Genomic DNA, 12,753 nt, shown 5'->3' on the forward strand with positions numbered 1-12,753 from the left:
TTTTAAAAAGATATGTACTCAATTGCCTCAAAATTTAGGACAACCGCATTTTCCTGGACATCAATGTTTATAACAATACATAGAAGTTACAATTACATATGTTTGGACTGTTTTGTTTCATTAATTTATATAATTTCTAACAAATGATTTAAGGAAGTAAAGCGCCAGACAGTGGTCATGTTCACTTAAAATTCTTTTTTGATTGCCACTACATATTTTAAAACATACAGCCTGTTATAGGCTACACAAAGTAGGAAAAACAAATAGCTTAAAACTCAGTGCTAAGAGTACTTATAAAAGTGCAGTGCTCCATATAGTCAGAAGCAAAATGACTACTAATACTTAAAGTGCTAGCTTTAAAGTTGGTTTGGTTCAGCATCCAAAACCTGGTTAGAACATGTATGGTAGTTAGGGACTAAATCAAAAGAGTAGAGAGCACTGAAATTGCACATGCCACACCAAAAGTGCTCCAAATTACATCATCATTTAGAGATGCACAAAGCCACTGTTCATCTAATGAACATATTACAAGCAAGCAACTGACATCTTCTAGTTTACAATAAAGTACACTTCATAAACTTCATTAGCACAAACCAATTCAGAAAGAAATGATCACAACTTACAAAAACAGAGTCTTTCAGAACATCTACAAATCTTTGCTACCACGATACTCACAGCCAAGTGAAAGCTTTCCTGGAAAGCCTGCCAAATGTCAGCAGCAAGCTTCACAAATGCTTTGACATGCAGTTCACAGAGGAGTCACATTACAGACTGTCTCCTTTTTCAAGCTATCTTACAGTTAGCCTATATATTTTCAGCTTTCTGAACAGGCATTAAACTTACATTGTCTCTGGACCACTGTAGCAGTGAAAAAACAATTAATGCAACAACAAGTTTATGAATGCAATCTTCATGAAATTCTTAGCATTAGCTCTTCAATTCTAAAAAGGAAAGCATAGCTAATATTTTTTTTGATAAGCAGGTATTTTCTTTAAGCACTTCATACTATATAGCTGTAAGAAAGTGAGGAATTAAACAACATGAAGACAGTGTGACAAAACCAACATCCAAAACAACTGTGATACCCCCATGTAATAGCATGGACGATCTCTAGAACTACTGCATTTTACACATTTTTGGAGGCGGGTTGAAGAATACAGCATCCACCCAGGAAATCACTTTTATCAGATATTCTGCAAATAAATGGTGTGTGAACATCACTGTGGACCAAAATGTATTTCACTTCAGTTCTTAATGCTTGCTTCATTGTTCCCTGTAATCACTTTTGTCAAAGTAAAAGGTCTAAAACCATCTGAGGCAAGAATCTAAACATCAGTAGTCAAGATTGGACAGAAACAAGTGTATAGTATGAGTTCACAGCTAGAATACCAGCCATTTAAATACATAAAAGATCCACCACTCTTTCTGAGAAAGTAATCGGGGGGGGGGTTATGAAGTGATGGTATCATCACTTACTAGTACAGATAAATGTAAATGTCTTTTTTCTTATAGTTTGGCAATGCTCACATAACTTGTCATGCCAATTAAGACTTAATTAATTGAACTGTAACATAACCCACTTATTCCTGTACATGGGTTTCAAACAACAGTACCGGCCTGCTGTATTTTAAAACAGAAAAAATGCAAACTGAAACTAAATCTAGAAATTAGAGTTTATTTAATAGAAGCAAAACTCAGAAAACTCTCTCCTCTAAGCCAAATGTAATTCAGTCCCTCACCTCTGACTTCAAACTGTCAGCAGCTCCTGGTGCCTCGGAGGCTTTGCCAGGCTATGCAGCCACAAAGGCTGGTCAGTAGCAACACTCTTCTGTGACAATGGCCTCACAATGCTGGAACTGAAGTTGCCTGTGACCTTTCCTTCTCAGGGAAAAGTCTGGAACACCCCCATACCTGACTGTGCCATAGAGCTTTTGGGCTCTGGGGAATTCTGCGGCTTGAGAAAGAGATACACCATGCATGTGAAGGGTAGACCTCCAGGGACCCAGAGAAGGAAAAATCTTAAAGAGGTGTCCATGGCTGACCGCTCCCTTCTGGAGCCCAATCAGAAAGTAGGCCAAGGGCTCTGCCAAAAGCCAAAGCGCAATTAGGGAGCAACAGGAGCCCTTCATATAGAGTGCTGAGCCCACCACCTTCTTTAACATTTGGGAGAGGAACCCTTGCTGGCCCCAATGACCACCTCAGGGCCAAGAAGGATTTCTTATTTAATTAAAACTACTTGCAGAGAGGGTCCCCCATGTGCCTTCCCTCTTGGAGCCAGGCGTTTTAGTAACTCTGTGAGCTGCAGAGCCCCAGCAGGCAGAAGAAATGGCAGGGTACAACAAAAGCTGCTTAGTGAGCTTGTTTACTTAACCTCTGCTGGAGAAGCTCTGCTCTGCTCTGGAATTTATGGGTTTCCTTTTTGCCCACTGGTATTTATGGCCTCCTTGGACTTGATAGTTATTATTTGTATTACATGACACTTAGGAACCCCAACGGAGATCCCCCACTGAGCTATGCATTATGCTGAGAGGGAATGGAAGGCAGTGCCTGTCCCAGAGAGCATACAGCATTATGGACAATACAGTCCAAAAAACCACAGATAATTTCTTTCTGGAACAGACTTTTAATATTCTTAAACAAAAAAAACCACACCAAAGTCAGAGTCCTTTTCCTCTCATAGCTCTAAGGCAGTGGTTTACAAACTGGGGTCTTCAGACTCTCTCTAAGATTTTCAAAGGGGTGTGCACCTCCATTCAAAATTTTTTAGGAGTCTGCAAATGAAAAAAAGGTTGAAACCCCCTGCTCTAAGGGGAAGCTCCCTCCCTCTCTGTGTTGCTTTACCAAATACAATCTGCTCAGCAGGCACAATACATAGGGTTGTTTTGGGAGCTTGATGTGTATGAAAAAGAGGTTGCTCCTTACAGTTGAGGTTTTCAAAGAAGCCTCAGGGAGCTAGGCCCTGAACTCCTAGTGAATTTCAGTTGGTGTGAACGCAAATCACGACTGACTTATGTAAATTATTCTAGGCAGCAAGCATCACACAACTGTAACAAGCGTTTTACAAGGATGCATTAAACCATTGCAATCCCAGCTTACATGCTCCATGCTGAAATTGTTCTACAATATTCTTTATAAAAACATATTTGCAGCTGTGCCATAAAATCAGATTCAGTGATTTGCATTTTCTTCTACCATTCCCCTGTCTTAAAAAGAAAATGTCTCATGCCATGGTTAAAAGTGCTGAACGTCTTACTCTGTGGTGGCACATCTATGCTGTAGTTCGTAGTTTTCTGCAACTAATTACAGGCCTGATACCAAGTTGTGGGGCTAGAGAAGCAGATGACAAAAAGGTTGGTGGAATGAGAAAAAACGGACAAGGACAGGTCACTCATCCACAGCAATCAGGATCACTTGGTAAGCCGGGTGCAATCAAATGATGCGTTTTAATACAACCAAGCACGGTTGTCACATATTCAGGAACAATGATGATGGGGGACTGTATTCTGGAAAGCAGTGACTCTAAGAAAGACTTAAAAGTTAGAGGGAGCAACCAACTGAACATGAGATCTGAACAGGACTAGGAGAGCTAATGCAGCCCTTGGATGTTTAGACAAGATAATATTGAATTGGAGATGGGAAGTGTTATTACCTATGCATACAGCATTAGTAAGCCCATAACTGGGCTATTGTATCCAGTCCTGGCATCCAGACTTCCAGAAGAAGATGAATAAATCAGCGAGGATTCTAATAAAAGATATAAAAATACTTTGACCTGGAAGATCTGCATTGTAGTGAGAGACTAAAGGGATTTAATCTATTTAGGTTATCAAAGAGAAAGTTAAGAGGAAATTTAATCATAGTCCAAGTATTTACACAGAAAAAAAGATGTCTGATATTAGGTAGCCTTAACCTACACAGATTGAGGTATAACAAAGATCCATCATCTGGAAGCTGAAGTTAGGAAAAATGCAAATTGGAAACAAAATGCAACTTCACAGTAAGGATAAACTATTGGACAGTGAAGGACTTGGCTCCTCATCTTTAAAGTAGCAAGACATTTATACTCCTAGAATTTTTTTTAAAAAACCATCACAGCTGGAACTGAGCTTGGTCTAAAAGAGAAAAAAGAAGCATCTCTTTTATATTTGTAAAATGCCTTTGCTCTTGAGTTGGAATGGGCTGTCTAGTGGGAAATAGTTCCTTTCCTCACTGGATTTGACCCACAAAGTATGGCAGTTCTTTCAGTATAATCCAGAGGTCTGATTTTTCAAAAACTTTGCTGTCCCTCCTGCCTTCACTAAGTTATGTGTGTGCTCAATGCCTTTGAAAATCAAATATAAATGTTTAGTGTCTAATAAAACCACAAGCCATTCAGGGAATATATTCACTCTTAACTGAGCCATATGTTTACACACACATCACATATGTGAAGATGTCCATCCGACAGATTAATCTTTCTTTATGGTTGTGCAGTTTATCACCTCAGACTGCCTCTTCTACTTTACTCACTAATCATTTCCCTGAGGAGTCATTCTAACATATCAACCCCTTGGGAGACCTCAGACAGCAACCAGTTAAAATAAAAGTCAGCCTGCCATAGAAATATTTCCTTCTTTTTCCCCCAATAGTTGCACCTGCCCAAGACTCAGGGGAATGATCCATTTTCTATACTTAAAATGCTACTTTAAATGGTGTTGAAACCTTCTAGAGCTAGAAGCAAGTGCTGCCCTCCCCCCCAGCCCAACTGGGAAGCTGGAATCTCCCATTGCCAGGGTTACAAACCTCCCATTTCAAGACCTGCAGGGCTGTGAGATGGTAGACTTTAAACTTGTGACATTTTATGTGTAGATGAGCTATTTATTGTAGTCTGGAAAGGTTTTATGGCTCCATCTGAGCCCTGCACTTTTAGACATATGGAAATTATGTCACCCAGCATTTGGACATGGAACGATATAAAACCAACCTGGATATAATTTTTTTAATATTAATTAAAACATTTCCAAAATAGTTGTATGCATTGTGGCATATATGAAATACATGGTGATATGGTATAAAGGTTGTAACTGGCACTCATTGAGGTTGATCTGCATAATTCATTTGTTGCTTTACCACTAAGGTCATCCCCAGTCCAGGCTGATAAAGATTTTATCTCACTACACCTTAATGAATCCATTCTTTCTCACATATGCACTCGAGTTAAGAAGCATTCAAGCGTTTAGAATACTAATCTGAAATGTAATGACATTTTATTGTTAGAAAGCCTATGAAAATAGCCACTATTCTTGACCCACACTGGCAGCGTTTTGCATTTTCCTGGCAAACCAGAAATCAAAACATCTGTCACAGACAACACACAACAGTTGTAACATATTTAACTGGACTGTTACACTAAGCAATAAGAAGGTGGTGGGAATGTACAGTTCTAACTGCTTAGATAACATTTGGTACTGGTTTTTTAAAAAATGAAAGCTGAAAACAATATTAATAAAGTCAAACGTGGATAATGAAGGTTTACTGCTATCAGAACTAAGGTATCAACGTCATCCAATTCTGCATTTTCATTCTTTTTAAAGAACAGCAATGATCACATTGTAATTTTTCTAACTTTTGATTTTAATCACTTGTGGTAATCAATCAGTAATTATTTAAAGTAAAAGTCAACTAAATTGCTTGTTAATCACAAGGTTTCTTTTCACTGGTCTTACATGTTGCATTATTTCCCTATCCAGCATATAATGTTGGAAAAATACTACAAGGGAAAGATTTTTGTCTAAGTTTGTGCTTTCTTGCTGTTTTGCCCTCTTCTGGACTGTGATCTTGTTATAGGTTTTAAACATTTAACATTATCTCACCAGAAGAGCTATTGCAAATTTTCTCAGAGAATACTTTAGCAGGAAGACATTTCTGTTACACTGTGGTGAGATCAATTCCCATTAAGTGAGCAGAAGTAGCATGTGTTTTGTCTTCTCTCTGCTTTCTATCCAGATATATTGGGAAGCAAATACAGCTGATGTAGACATCCAAGATTCTAAGCACAAAATTGATGTAGTAGTTAAGTGCTAACAAAATCACTTAAAATCCATTTTCAACTTGAGTTCTACTCTGAGCTAATTTTTATAGAAAGTAGTAAAATCATGCATCAACTGACAATTTTATCAGCTATTCAGACAACTTTTTCAGTCCTCAAAAGCAGGAATAAACTAAACAATTTTTACAGCAACATGTTACCTTTGTTACAGAAGCTTTTCACAGGACCAGACTACATCACTCAATTTTTCATTCCACCACTAAATGTTGTGTTTCAGTGGTGAGGAAAGTGACTCCTACACAAGGCATATTGTAGAGTGTACAGGGATTTGAGATCCTTCTGCATGAAGGACATAGTAAAAATGTAAGACATAAGCTTATAAGTGATTATGGGGCCATTTTAATTACATGCAATTTACTGCAATGGAAAATGTTTGTTGTAGTGCAAGGATGTCACATGAAGAGGTAATTATCTATCCTTTCTAGTCCTGGCAGGTTTCTATTTGAAGAAGTTTATTTACAAAATGTAAATCTCTGTGCCTTGATGCAGTCATTACAGCAATTGAACTTGGCCCCAATCCTGCAAATCTTCACCATGGATTTCATTAGCAATTCTACAGGCAGAGGGCTTGCAGGATTGAGCACTTAATCCATCTTCAGAATAGCAATGCTTCATGATCCTGAATGACTGTACTCGAGGGTATACTTTGTCTCTGAACTTTTGAACCTTTTCAACTTCAAGTAAGGTAAATCAAGTATGTTTGATTCAACTGATGCTCGTGGTCAAATGCAACATTTAGTGTCACTACAATGCATCACTTTGACATTCAGAATTTCTGTTTAGAGAATAAAAAAATAAAATGTGCATAAGAAAATTACTTTTAGATGTGCTTAATAAGCAAGTGCCAGCTATACATAAAAATAAGTAAAATTCTAAAGTTGGCATGTAATTTTTTCATTTTTATTTTCAGCAAAGTTTAAATACTACATGACAAATGTAGCATTTTGTAGCTATACAAATATAACCATCATGCAGGCCAAAAAAATTTAAAAATGCCCATTTTTGTACATGGTTCAGAAAATCAGTAATGGATGAAAAATGAATCTTTCCAGTAGTTGTGCAGAAAAGAATAGCAGAAGGCACTCACAGCACTGAAAACAATGTCTTTTCATTCACCCCGGACTGTCTGTGAAGCAGTGGAAGAGGCAATAACAGCACACAAGCTTCTGCCATGAGAATACCCAATAATCACTTTCATATCTTGAACACACACAGGAACGTTAGTGCAGTGATTAATAACTTATTTACAAAGTTGATGGAACAGTCCTATTTCAGTTAATGCCTCCTTGACTTTGTAAACACATGCGTCTTGGTCAAAGACCAAGGACCTACCTACTATCTGAAGGACAGATTCAACCACTGGAACTCAGGTATCATTATTGCTACGTGGCTCTGTGGACTCTACCAACCATCACTATTGCTGTATAGTCTGAGACAATGGTGACTCCAAGTCACAGCAATCATCCAAGCACACTTGAAGTGCATTTTCTCCCAATTTTAGAGCCTTCATTCTCACTATTTCTGATAGCAGGCATAAAATACTTCCTGTAAATGCATCTCATCTCAATCAGAGCAGTTTCAGGCTGAAAAATATATTCTCAGTTCTTGTACATATTCTCAGGTCTTTTCTATAGATAGATATTTGTTGCTAGACATTTAGATTTGCCTCCAATGCTAGGAGACACATTCTTGAAGTGCCTGGTGGCAGCTAAATGATATCAGTACTTTGTACTTAAAGTGACTTTCACCTGATGATCTTAAAGCATTTTATGATTATTAATTAAACTACAAAGGGGGGAGTAGATAAAGGTCAGAGAGAGATCATTTTACCTACTGCCAAAATGCTGCAACTTCTAGGATGGAATGCAGCAGCTGCTTAACAACACATGACAGCACTAAACAGAAGTATAGATTCATAGGTCAGAAGGGACCATTCTGATCATTTAGTCCGACCTCCTGCACAACGCAGGCCACAGAATCTCACCCACCCACTCCTACGAAAAACCTCATCTATGTCTGAGCTATGGAAGTCCTCAAATCGTGGTTTAAAGACTTCAAGGAGCAGAGAATCCTCCCTCAAGTGACCCGTGCCCCATGCTACAGAGGAAGGCGGAAAACCTCCAGGGCCTCTTCCAATCTGCCCCGGAGGAAAATTCCTTCCCAACCCCAAATATGGCGATCAGCTAAACCCTGAGCATATGAGCAAGATTCATCAGCCAGATACTACAGAAAATTCTTTCCTGGGTAAGTCAGATCCCATCCATCTAATATTCCATCTCAGGGGATTAGGCCTATTTACCCTGAATATTTAAAGATCAATTAATTACCAAAATCACATTATCCCATCCTACCATCTCCTCCATAAACTTATCGAGTAGAATCTTAAAGCCAGATAGATCTTTTGCCCCCACTGCTTCTCTTGGAAGGCTATTCCAAAACTTCACTCCTCTGATGGTTAGAAACCTTCGTCTAATTTCAAGTCTAAACTTCCTGGTGGCCAGTTTATACCCATTTGTTCTTGTGTCCACATTGGTGCTGAGCTTAAATAATTCCTCTCCCTCTCCTGTATTTATCTCTCTGATATATTTATAGAGAGCAATCATATCTCCCCTCAACCTTCTTTTAGTTAGGCTAAACAAGCCAAGCTCCTTAAGTCTCCTTTCATAAGGCAAGTTTTCCATTCCTCGGATCATCCTAGTAGCCCTTCTCTGTACCTGCTCCAGTTTGAATTCATCCTTTTTAAACATGGGAGACCAGAACTGCACACAGCATTCCAGGTGAGGTCTCATTAGTGCCTTGCATAATGGTACTAAAACCTCCTTATCCCTACTGGAAATACCTCTCCTGATGCATCCCAAAACCGCATTAGCTTTTTTCACAGCCATATCACATTGGCAGCTCATAGTCATCCTATGATCAACCAATACTCCAATGTCCTTCTCCTCTTCTGTTACTTCTAATTGATGCGTCCCCAGCTTATAACTAAATTCTTGTTATTAATCCCTAAATGCATAACCTTACACTTCTCACTATTAAATTTCATCCTATTACTATTACTCCAGTTTACAAGGTCAGATCCTCCTGTATAATATCCCGATCCTTCTCTGAATTAGCAATACCTCCCAGCTTTGTATCATCAGCAAACTTTATTAGCACACTCCCACTTTTTGTGCCGAGGTAAGTAATAAAAAGATTAAATAAGATTGGTCCCAAAACTGATCCCTGAGAAACTCCAGTGGTAACCTCCCTCCAGCTGGACAGTTCGCCTTTCAGTAGGACCTGTTGTAGTCTCCCCTTTAACCAATTTCTTATCCACCTTTTGATGTTCATATTGATCCCCATCTTTTCCAATTTAACTAATAATTCCCCATGTGGCACGGTATCAAACGCCTTACTGAAATCTAGGTAAATTAGATCCACTGCGTTTCCTTTATCTAAAAAATCTGTTACTTTCTCAAAGAAGGAGATCAGGTTGGTTTGGCATGATCTATCTTTTGTAAAACCATGTTGTATTTTGTCCCATTTACCATTGACTTCAATGTCCTTAACTAATTTCTCCTTCAAAATTTTTTCCAGGACCTTGCATACTACAGATGTCAAACTAACTAGCCTGTAGTTACCCGGATCATTTTTTTTCCCTTTCTTAAAAATAGGAACTATATTATCAATTCTTCAATCGGTACAACTCTTGAGTTTACAGATTCATTAAAAATTCTTGCTAATGGGCTTGCAATTTCAGGTGCCAATTCCTTTAATATTCTTGGATGAAGATTATCTGGGCCCCCTGATTTAGTCTCATTAAGCTATTTGAGTTTCACTTCTACCTCAGATATGGCAATATCTACCTCCATATCCTCATTCCCATTTTCATGCTACCATTATCCCCAAGATCCTCTTTAGCCTTATTAAAGACTGAGGCAAAGTATTTGTTTAGATATTGGGCCATGCCTAGATTATCCTTGACCTCCACTCCATCTTCAGTGTTTAGCGGCCCCACTTCTTCTTTCTTACTTTTCTTCTTATTTATATGGCTATAGAACTTTTTACTATTGGTTTTAATTCCCTTTGTAAGCTCCAACTCTACTTGACTTTTAGCCTGTCTCACTAAAAGTCAAGTATAGTGAAGATGCAATTTTATGTAATTGACAATTGACATTGCAGGGGAAATTAATTAGGCAAAATATAAATCACCTGAAATTTAGCCAGGACACAGGGGCTAATCTTTGACAAAAGTAAGTCAACAGGAGGTAGCTCCTTCAGCAGCACAGCCCTCCGACACAATGTTGACTTGAATGGCTCTCAACAATGATTATAACATTGGTTGAGGACTGACTCAGAGATGAGTGTCAACTATTTAATGACAACCATTTCTTGTACCTTGTAGATAGTTCTCAGAGGTCTTCCACCAAATGACTAACATTGGCCAAAATGTTCTTCATGTGTGAAATCTGACAGGAAGCGTGGTGCTGTAAGGCAGCTCTGCTTCCTTTGTCACCATGGGCAAGTAATCTCTGTGTACCTCAGTTCCCATCTATAAAATGGGGATAATCCTTCCTTTTCCCCCATCCTTTGTCTGTCTTGCCCATTTAGGCTGTAAACTCTTCAGGGCAGGGACTCTCTCTCACAATGTGTGTGTATAGTACCTACCACTTGGGCCCTCTAGGTGGTACCTCTAGGTGGTACTATGATATAAATAGCTGCACAAAATGGTCTGGCTATAGGACATTTTGCATGGCAAATTAAAGTCGTCTTAGTGGTGCATTAAGTCCTGTCACTCTTATATTGATCAACTGGCATTATGAACCAAAATATCCAACTGCTCTAATTTGATGCAGTAGTTTTAAAAATTCATGCCACGTCTACTCATAAGATGTTACATACAATGCTGGTAACACACTGCCACGTGGCAGACTGCCACGTCTTGCACAATATGCTAGTCCTCCTTCGTGAAAGTCTAGGAGATCATCTGAATGGGATCAATGATGACACAGTGGCAAGAAGTTAATGTATAAAAACAGGGGAGTAGTGAGTAGGAATAGGAACATGATTTTTACCTTGTATATGGCATTGGTGAGACTGATCCTGGGAGTACTGCATTCAGTTCTAGTGGCCACATACTAAAATGTTGAAAAATTTGAGAGGGTGCAAAAAGGAGCCACAAAAATGATTTGAAGGATGAAAATGAGAAGGACAGGGAACTCAATTTGTTAAGTTTATCAGAAGGAAGTCTGAGGGGAGACTTGATTAAGAACCAATGGGTGATAGACAAAAAGCAGAAAAAAGGCACAAGTTTTCTTTACCACTAACCATCAGAACAAGCTACCAAGGAAAATGATGGACATATCTTTATGTTTTCGGATCAAAGCTGGATGCCTTTCTGAAGATCTGCTTTAGTGAAATAAGTTATTGGGATCAATATAGGATAACTTGGTGAAATTCTCTGGGCTGGAAATATACATATCAGACTAGATGATCTAATGCTCTTTTCTGGCCTTAAAAATCTATGAAGCTATGGTGGAAGTATACTACAACTGAGCCTGTATATTGTGGTGCATGCACATTGTCAAAGTGCTAAACAAACATTACTAAAAATGTGATTTGTTGAACAAAGAATCTTGTCTGGAAATTTCACTATGTGTTAGCATAATCCCTGTGCTAGCAGCAAAAAGCTGAGTGTGCAGAATTTGCAAAGGAACAGTCTCACATTAACCAGGTTTTAAGATATAGGATAATCTCCATGATGAACGAGGTTAAGTAAGGTTTGCCAAGGAATCAAACAGTCAACAATAAGGAAATCTATCAAGCCCTGGACTTGGAATTTACTGAAGACTTCAAACATATGACACACTGGATGAGATATTCATATAGGATATGTAACCATATACTATTATGGAGGATATTAAGATGCTTATATGCAAGACTTGCGCCTGAAACTGTCATTTTCAGATTAGAAGCCACCCTCTGCAATAGCTTCTGCCAGGCTCATCATTGAAGCCCTAGTATATTATGTTTGCTAGGGCCCCATTCCCTCCCATTTCTTTATTTACACAGACTTTATGGACATTTTGGGGGTTCCCTTGAGTTCAGAGTCCCAGTACAATTGTCCTCCTTTCTTTTCCTTGTCAGCCATGGCTTCAACTCAAATGTTTGCTGAATGGTTGATACATAATGCCAACAGATGTGATGGTGAAATAAAGTCTAATAAGAAACTATGGAGAATGCAAGACACTGGAGATGTTGGGACAAAAGTGCAGAGGAACTTCAATCTCTGAGGCTATGCAGAGCTGGCATCTTTTATAGAGCCACGCATTCTGCATTTTGGCAACTCGTATAGAATGGCAGAAGCAGAATGCTATCATTTGACAAACCTTGTTCCTATCAGAAGGGCTTTTACTGGAATTCCACTGAACAGAACCTATTCAGTTCTGAGGATATCTGTTCAGATCATCCCTATCAACTATCTCCAGAGAATTTAAGGATTTGGGAGAAAATATGCAGTTGCCACCAATACATCTTAAACATAACTGTGTCTGTTGACTGCAGAGTGAATTTTACTTAAGCCATAGTAACTGTAGTCATCATTATGGATTATTACTGAAGTAATCAAGTAAAAATCCTTTATTTCCTTCTTCTACATTGTAGTTAGGACTTGAAAATCCACCTGC

At 38.6% G+C, this 12,753-nt stretch overlaps 1 protein-coding gene across 2 annotated transcripts in view; it reads right to left on the reverse strand.

Annotated features, from left to right (window-relative positions):
- Positions 1–12,753, reverse strand: part of PURG (purine rich element binding protein G) — a 45,840-nt gene that overhangs the window by 14,761 nt on the left and 18,326 nt on the right. The window lies entirely within an intron of this gene.

Source organism: Dermochelys coriacea, chromosome 4 (genome assembly GCF_009764565.3).
Source record: "Dermochelys coriacea isolate rDerCor1 chromosome 4, rDerCor1.pri.v4, whole genome shotgun sequence".
NCBI lineage: Eukaryota > Metazoa > Chordata > Testudines > Dermochelyidae > Dermochelys > Dermochelys coriacea.